At 38.6% G+C, this 9,023-nt stretch overlaps 2 long non-coding RNA genes across 2 annotated transcripts; one reads left to right on the forward strand and one right to left on the reverse strand.

Moving 5' to 3' along the window:
- Nucleotides 1-424: 424 nt before the first annotated feature.
- On the forward strand, nucleotides 425-2,956 carry LOC136838031 (uncharacterized). Its single transcript, XR_010852838.1, has 3 exons — nucleotides 425-2,320; nucleotides 2,473-2,542; nucleotides 2,843-2,956. It is a non-coding gene; the product is annotated as an uncharacterized lncRNA (long non-coding RNA).
- A 1,565-nt stretch (nucleotides 2,957-4,521) lies between these two features.
- On the reverse strand, nucleotides 4,522-7,121 carry LOC136838041 (uncharacterized). The gene is made up of 2 exons (XR_010852842.1): nucleotides 6,638-7,121; nucleotides 4,522-4,569 (listed from the first exon to the last, which is right to left on the reverse strand). It is a non-coding gene; the product is annotated as an uncharacterized lncRNA (long non-coding RNA).
- Between the last annotated feature and the right edge of the window lie 1,902 nt (nucleotides 7,122-9,023).

Here is a 9,023-nt window from a genome sequence, read left to right on the forward strand (position 1 = left end):
GTTGCTCTTACTTAATAGACTTTGCTACTTTATTCATTCGCTATTGCTTAAGAAACTTTGCTACTTTATGAAGTCACAGTTACATGAAAGGCTTTGCTACTTTATGAGGGTACTGTTACTCAACAGACTTAGCTACTTTATGAGGTTGCTGTTATTAACAGAATTTGCTAACTTTATTTCTTTCCTGTTACTTATTAGACTTTCCTACTTTAGTTGGTTGCTGTTACTTAACAGATGTTGCTACTTTATGTGCTTGCTGATATGTAGCAGACTCTGCTACTTTGTGGAGTCACTGTTCCTTAATAGACTTTGTTAGCTTATGAGGTTTTGGTTACTTAAAGTAGTTTGCTACTTTATTTGGTTACTGTTTTTTAACAGACTTTGCTTCTTTATTTAGTCTATGTTACTTAATAGACTTTGCTACTTATAAGTTTGCTGTTACTAACAGACTTTGCTTCTTTGTTAGGCGCTGTGTTATGTAACGGTCTTTGTTACTTTATTTAGTTGCTGTTACTTAATAGACTTTGCTACTTTTTTTTGTTGCTGTTACATAACGAAGTTTGCTACTTTATTTCGTAACTATTCCTCTGTAGACTTTTTACTTTTTTTTCTTAGTTACTGTTACTTAACAGACTTTCTTTATGAGGTCACTGTTACTTAACAGACTTTGCTACTTTATTTGGTTGCTGTAACTTACCACACTTTGCTACTTTATTTGGTTGCTGTTACTTAACAGACTTTGGTACTTCATGATATCAATGTTACTTAGCAGACTGCTACTTTATGAGATTACTGTTACTTAACAGACTGCTACTTTATGAGATTACTGTTACTTAACAGGATTTGCTAATTTATTTGGTCACTGTTACTTAACAAAGTTTGCTAGTTTATGAAGTCACCTTTACTTTTAAGACTTTGCTAATTTATGAGGATGCTGTTACTTAACACATTTTGCTACCTTATTTGGTCAATCTTTCTTGAAAGATTTGCTTCTTTATTTGATTGCTGTTATTTAACAGACTGCTACTTTTTAGGTCATTGTTATGTAACAGGCTTTGCTACTTTATTTGAATGATTTTACTAATAATAGACATTTTGCTTTATTTGGTCACTGATACTTCACAAAGTTTGCTACTTTATTAGGTTACCGTTTCTTAAGAGACTTTTTACTTTATTGTACTATTATTTTATCAGACTTTGATACTCTAGGAGGTCACTGTTACAAAATAGACTTTTCTACTTTATTTGGTCACTGTTGCTTAACAGAGTTTGCTACTTTATTTCATTACTGTTTCTTAACAGACTATTGTACTTTATTTGGTGTATTTTACTTAAGAGATTTTTTTAACTTATGAGGTTGCTGTTACTAACAGACTTAGCTACTTTATTTGGTCACTGTTATTTAACAAACTTTGCTACTTTATTTGGATGCTGTTAATTAACAGACTTTGCTACTTTATGAGGTTACTGTTACTTAACAGACTTTACTATCTTATGAGGTTACTATTATTTTAAGGGACTTTGCTAGTTTATGATGTCACTGTTACTTAACAGACTTTGATACTTTGAATTTTGCTGTTAATTACACTAACACTTTGCTATTTTACGAGGTTGCTGTTACATAACAGATTTTGCTACTTTTTGCTCTGTTACTTAACAGTTTTTGCTATATTATTTGGGCGTTTACTTTACAGATTTTGCCACTTTATGAGATTGCGTAAAAATAAATGTAATTTATTTTACTAGATACACTTATTTTTCTGTAATTTCTCACTGTAATATTTTCTCACACAGTTCTGTGTGTTGGCTTGCTTGGGGTAACTTTCTCTTTGGTTTATTCTGTGCATGACTTGTTTAGATAAATTTTTGTAATTTTAAGTTCGTATGCATAATGGCCTTATCTGTTGTTGGGTGGTCTTGAGGACCAAAACAAGCAATTCCCAGGAACTAATATTTTGTTTTGGTTTCCGAGCTAACGTGTGAGACAGCGGAGAAATGGAAACGAGTGGATTCTGCTACTAGGACTTGGACAGTAGTCTGTAGCTTCAGATATATTGACCTGAAGGGTTCACTCGTACAACCCGTTTGACACCGTGAGTGCAATGAAGAGGGCTTAACAGACGTGCCGAGAGAAACTGATCCTGTTTTATTACTAATGGATTCTCTTGACGTTTATGTTCTGAGTTTGGAGATGGTTCTTCACTAGACACGGGTTCACTCTTTCTCTCCCCCCCACCTCTTGACTTTGCATCCTGCACGGAGCGAATAACAGACAGAAAAACCTTCATTTGAACCATTCATGCTTCGCCCTTAAACTAAGGTAAGGCCATTAATGTCTTTTAGTCGAGGTTAAAGAAGTACTGACGTGACCTAAAAATAATAATAAAATAACTCTGTAAGGATAAGTTACCTTAAACTGTTTTCATGCTTTAGGCTATGCATAGTAATATTGTTTACCATTTATTTGTACAGTTCGGCGAGTGCTAGTTGGATGGAATCGGTCAGTTATAGCTCTTTATACGGATGGTGTTATTTTCCGCTGGTGGGTTATTGATTTAAAGTTAATATATGTTGATATTGTTATTTGAGAATATTTTATTTTGTCGGTCTGTCTTTAATTAGGTCCCTTCCTTGTTTGCTGTAGGTGTTAGGATTACCTGAGTGCAGTGACGACCGCTATTTGTAACGTGACTCATTTACCCTCCATTGGTAAATAAGGATATTTGTGTATTGCCATTACATTTAGTTATATAGTTCTCATGTTAAAGTCGGTGCCTTTCGAGTTTGATACAAAGTTTCTTATTTTTATTCGTGTTAATAATATAGCTTTCTAAACTTACAGGTTATGATACAGAGTCAGTAGCCCAATAACAGAAGGGTCGTTGAAACTAGAGAGGAACTGGGGTACTCAAGATTTTTTTTTCATAATGAATTTTATTAAAATACTAAAAATGACTTATGCATTTTATTTTAACCTCCATGTTTCACCACCTTAAAATTGTATTGAGGTTATTTAAATTTTCTGTATAAGGGATTCTTCGGTGAAGATTTTGGCGCCAATACGAAGACTATCATTTTCTCAAACTAGAGCATAGTCATTCATGTAAAAATGGCCACCTCCGGCGATTCCGGAGGAAATCGTTGGTAAGGGGGTTTTTTTTTGTGTTTGTTTGTGGGGTCCAGGGGTCCAATTCAGCCAGGACCCTTGTTATACTGCTGAAGAAAGAATCTTCAAGGAGTCTTCAGGGATTCTTCAGTGAGGATTTTGGCGCCAATACGAAGACTATCATTTTCTCAAACTAGAGCATAGTCATTCATGTAATGATGGCCACCTCCGGCGATTCCGGAGGAAATCTTTGCTAAGGGGTCCTTTTTTGGGTTTGTTTGTGGGGCCCAGGGGTCCAATTTCGGGCCAGTTTGTTATACTGGAATTTTCGACCTAAGGGGTCCAATTCAGCCAGGACCCTTTTTATACTGCTGAAGAAAGAATCTTCAAAATGAGCAAGTCTTGTAATATGGCTTATTTGAGAATGATTTTGTTTGTTTTTAATTTTTAGGGGCCCTTCCTTGTTTGCTGTGGGTGAAGAAGACTATCATTTTCTCAAACGATGCATAGTCATTCATGTAATGATGGCCTCCGACGATTCCGGGGAATCTTTGGTAAGGGGTCATTTTTGGGTTTGTTTGTGGGGTCCAGGGGTCCAATTCAGCCAGGACTTTGTTATACTGCTGAAGAAAGAATCTTCAAGGAGTCTCAGGGATTCTTCAGTGAGGATTTTGGCGCCAATACGAAGACTGTGTCATTTTCTCAAACTAGAGCATGGTCATTCATGTAATGATGGCCACCTCCGGCGATTCCAGAGGAAATCTTTGGGAAGGGGTCCTTTTTTGTTTTTTTTTTTTAATGGAATTTTCCAATTCAGCTGAAGAAAGAATCTTCAAGGAGTCTTCAGGGATTCTTCGGTGAAGATTTTGGCGCCAATACGAAGACTATCATTTTCTCAAACTAGAGCATAGTCATTCATGTAATGATGGCCACCTCCGGCGATTCCGGAGGAAATCTTTGCTAAGGGGTCTTTTTTTTTTTTTTTTTTTTGTGGGGGGGCCCAGGGGTCCAATTCAGCCAGGACCCTTGTTATACTGCTGAAGAAAGAATCTTCAAGGTGTCTTCAGGGATTCTTCGGTGAGGATTTTGGCGCCAATAAGAAGACTATCATTTTCTCAAACTAGAGCATAGTCATTCATGTAATGATGGCCACCTCCGGCGATTCTGGAGGAAATCTTTGCTAAGGGGTCTATCATTTTTTGGGTTTGTTTTTGGGGTCCAGGGGTCCAATTCAGGGACCCTTGTTATACAGCTGAAGAAAGAATCTTCAAGGAGTCTTCAGGGATTCTTCGGTGAGGATTTTGGCGCCAATACGAAGACTATCATTTTCTCAAACTAGAGCATAGTCATTCATGTAATGATGGCCACCTCCGGCGATTCCGGAGGAAATCTTTGCTAAGGGGTCCTTTTTTGGGTTTGTTTGTGGGGCCCAGGGGTCCAATTCAGCCGGGACCCTTGTTATACTGCTGAAGAAAGAATCTTCAAGAAGTCTTCAGGGATTCTTCGGTGAAGATTTTGGCGCCAATACGAAGACTATCATTTTCTCAAACTAGAGCATAGTCATTCATGTAATGATGGCCACCTCCGGCGATTCCGGAGGGAATCTTTGGTAAGGGGTCCTTTTTTGGGTTTGTTTGTGGGGCCCAGGGGTCGAATTCAGCCGGGACCCTTGCGTGGTGAAGGTGGCATAATCTAAACCTGGGGTGTAAAAAAAAAAAAAAAAAAAAAAAAAAAAAAAAACCAGTCCAGCCTCAAAAAATAGAACTTTCAAAATTTTCGACCTAACTAACCCTTGTTGGTACAGTTCTATTAATTTTGAGGATGCCAAATTTTTTTGGTCAATATTTTCAATTTCCAAAAATCGACGAATGGAAATTCAGACTTCCATAATTCTAAAATGACTCAAATTATTTATCTTACCTTTGCTTTTTCCAAAAAAATGGACCAAAATACAGGGGGCGCATTTGGACCCTGGTGTCTGTGGCATGGTTCCCCTCTGAGCAACGGGGCCTCAAAGTCGCCATTTTAATTTTTATAATAGAAATTCATGTTTCTATAACTCAAGAAGGCGACGACGTACTGATATGCTGTTTGAATTTTTTAATAGAACGGACCAAAATAGTGGGGGTGCATTTGGAGCCTCATGTCCGTGGCAGGCTTCCCCTCTTAGCTACGGGGCCTCAAAGTGGTCTTTTTAATTTTTACAATAAAAATTCAGGCATCCATAACTCAACAAGGACTCGACGTATTGATTTGCGGTTTGAATTTTTTAATGGAACGGACCAATTTACTGGGGGTGCATTAGGAGTCTCATGTCTGTGACAGGGTTCCCATCTTAGGTATGGGGCCTCAAAGTCGTGTTTTTAATTTTTATAATAGAAATTCAGGCGTCCATAACTCAAGAAGGCGGCAACGTATTGATGTGCGGTTTGAATTTTTTATTAGAACGGACCAAAATACTGGGGGTGTATTTGGAGCCTCATCTCATTGGCAGGGTTCCACTCTTAGCTACGGAGCCTCAAAGTCGATTTTTTAGTTTATACAATAAAAATTCAGGCATCCAAAACTCAGCAAGGCCTGAACGAATTGATGTTTTGTATGAATTTTTTTAATAGAACGGATCAAAATAAAGGGGCTCTAATTGGAGCCTCATGTCCGTGGCAGGGTTCCCTCTCGGCTATGGGACCTCAAAGTTGGTGTTTTTTGGTTAATTTTACATATGAACCTTGCAATTTCAAAATGACACCTGCATTACCTACAAGGCTACAGGAACCTTGAAACTGAAAAATGACACATGGAATACTACAACAGAGTGCCAATGATGAAAGGCTACCAGCTATATTAATGGTAGAAATTACCATTAAAATTGAAAAATGACACCTGTTATACTGCTGAAGAAAGAGTCTTCAAGGAGTCTTCAGGGAATCTAGGGTGAAGATTTTTGGCGCCATTACAAAGACTGTATCATTTTCTCAAACTAGAGCATAGTCATTCATGTAATGATGGCCACCTCCGGCGATTCCGGAGGAAATCGTTGGTAAGGGGTCCTTTTTTGTGTTTGTTTGTGGGGTCCAGGGGTCCAATTCAGCCAGGACCCTTGTTATACTGCTGAAGAAACAATCTTCAAGGAGTCTTCAGGGATTCTTCGGTGAAGATTTTGGCGCCAATATGAAGACTATCATTTTCTCAAACTAAAGCATAGTCATTCATGTAATGATGGCCACCTCCGGCGATTCCGGAGGAAATCGTTGGTAAGGGGTCCTTTTTTGTGTTTGTTTGTGGGGTCCAGGGGTCCAATTCAGCCAGGACCCTTGTTATACTGCTGAAGAAACAATCTTCAAGGAGTCTTCAGGGATTCTTCGGTGAAGATTTTGGCGCCAATACGAAGACTATCATTTTCTCAAACTAGAGCATAGTCATTCATGTAATGATGGCCACCTCCGGCGATTCCGGAGGAAATCTTTGCTAAGGGGTCCTTTTTTTTTTTTTGTGGGGCCCAGGGGTCCAATTCAGCCGGGACCATTGTTATACTGCTGAGGAAAGAATCTTCAAGGAGTCTTCAGGGATTCTTCGGTGAGGATTTTGGCGCCAATACGAAGACTATCATTTTCTCAAACTAGAGCATAGTCATTCATGTAATGATGGCCACCTCCGGCGATTCCGGAGGAAATCTTTGCTAAGGGGTCCTTTTTTGGGTTTGTAAGGCCCAGGGGTAAAATTTTTTGGGCCAATATTTCCAGTTTCCAAAAATCGATGAATGGAAATTCAGACTTGCATAATTCTAAAATGAATCTTAGCTACGGGGCCTCAAAGTCGATTTTTTAGTTTATACAATAAAAATTCAGGCATCCAAAACTCAGCAAGGCCTGAACGTATTGATGTTTTGTATGAATTTTTTTAATAGAACGGATCAAAATAAAGGGGCTCTAATTGGAGCCTCATGTCCGTGGCAGGTTCCCTCTCGGCTATGGGAACTCAAAGTTGGTGTTTTTTGTTAATTTTACATATGAACCTTGCAATTATGAACCTTGAAGGACACCTGCATTACTTACAAGGTTACAGGAACCTTGAAACTGAAAAATGACACATGGAATATTACAACAGACTGCCAATGATGAAAGGCTACCAGCTATATAAATGGTAGAAATTACCCTTGAAATTGAAAAATGACACCTGTTATACTGCTGAAGAAAGAGTGTTCAAGGAGTCTTCAGGGAATCTTGGGTGAGGATTTTGGAGCCAATACGAAGACTATCATTTTCTCAAACTAGAGCATAGTCATTCATGTAATGATGGCCACCTCCGGCGATTCCGGAGGAAATCTTTGCTAAGGGGTCCTTTTTTGGGTTTGTTTGTGAGGCCCAGGGGTCCAATTCAGCCGGGACCCTTGCGTGGTGAAGGTGGCATATTCTAATCCTGGGGTAAAAAAAAAAAAAAAAAAAAAAAAAAAAGTCCAGCCTCAAAAAATAGAACTTTCAAAATTTTCGACCTAACTAACCCTTGTTAGTACAGTTCTATTAATTTTGGGGATGTAAAATTTTTGGGCCCAAATTTCCAGTTTTCAAAAATCAGATTTCAAAAATCGATGAATAAAAATTCAGACTTGCATAATTCTAAAATGACTCTTAGCTACAGGGCCTCAAAGTCGATTTTTTAGTTTATACAATAAAAATTCAGGCATCTAAAACTCAGCAAGGCCTGAACGTATTGATGTTTTGTATGAATTTTTTTTAATAGAACGGATCAAAATAAAGGGGCTCTAATTGAAGCCTAATGTCCGTGGCAGGTTCCCTCTTGGCTATGGGACCTCAAAGTTGGTGTTTTTTGTTAATTTTACATATGAACCTTGCAATTTCAAAATGACACCTGCATTACTTACAAGGTTACAGGAACCTTGAAACTGAAAAATGACACATGGAATACTACAACAGTGCCAATGATGAAAGACTACCAGCTATATGAATGGTAGAAATTACCCTTGAAATTGAAAAATGACACCTGTTATACTGCTGAAGAAAGAGTCTTCAAGGAGTCTTCAGGGAATCTTGGGTGAGGATTTTGGAGCCAATATGAAGACTATCATTTTCTCAAACTAGAGCATAGTCATTCATGTAATGATGGCCACCTCCGGCGATTCCGGAGGAAATCTTTGGTAAGGGGTCCTTTTTTGTTTTTTTTTGTGGGGCCCAGGAGTCCAATTTAGCTGAAGAAAGAATCTTCAAGGAGTCTTCAGGGATTCTTCGGTGAAGATTTTGGCGCCAATATGAAGACTATCATTTTCTCAAACTAGAGCATAGTCATTCATGTAATGATGGCCACCTCCGGCGATTCCGGAGGAAATCTTTGGTAAGGGGTCCTTTTTTGATTTTTTTTGTGGGGACCAGGGGTCCAATTCAGCTGAAGAAAGAATCTTCAAGGAGTCTTCTTCAGGGATTCTTCGGTGAAGATTTTGGCGCCAATACTGAAGACTATCATTTTCTCAAACTAGAGCATAGTCATTCATGTAATGATGGCCACCTCCGGCGATTCCGGAGGAAATCTTTGTAAGGGTCCTTTTTTTTTTTTTTTTTTTTGTGGGGCCAAGGGTCCAATTCAGCTGAAGAAAGAATCTTCAAAGGAGTCTTCAGGAATTCTTCGGTGAAGATTTTGGCGCCAATACGAAGACTATCATTTTCTCAAACTAGAGCATAGTCATTCATGTAATGATGGCCACCTCCGGCGATTCCGGAGGAAATTTTTAAGGGGTCCTTTTTTTTTTTTTTTTTTGGGGCCCAGGGGTCCAATTCAGCTGAAGAAAGAATCTTCAAGGAGTCTTCAGGGATTCTTCGGTGAAGATTTTGGCGCCAATACGAAGACTATCATTTTCTCAAACTAGAGCATAGTCATTCATGTAATGATGATGCCACCTCCGGCGATT

This window comes from Macrobrachium rosenbergii, unplaced genomic scaffold (genome assembly GCF_040412425.1).
Source record: "Macrobrachium rosenbergii isolate ZJJX-2024 unplaced genomic scaffold, ASM4041242v1 13908, whole genome shotgun sequence".
NCBI classification, from domain to species: domain Eukaryota; kingdom Metazoa; phylum Arthropoda; class Malacostraca; order Decapoda; family Palaemonidae; genus Macrobrachium; species Macrobrachium rosenbergii.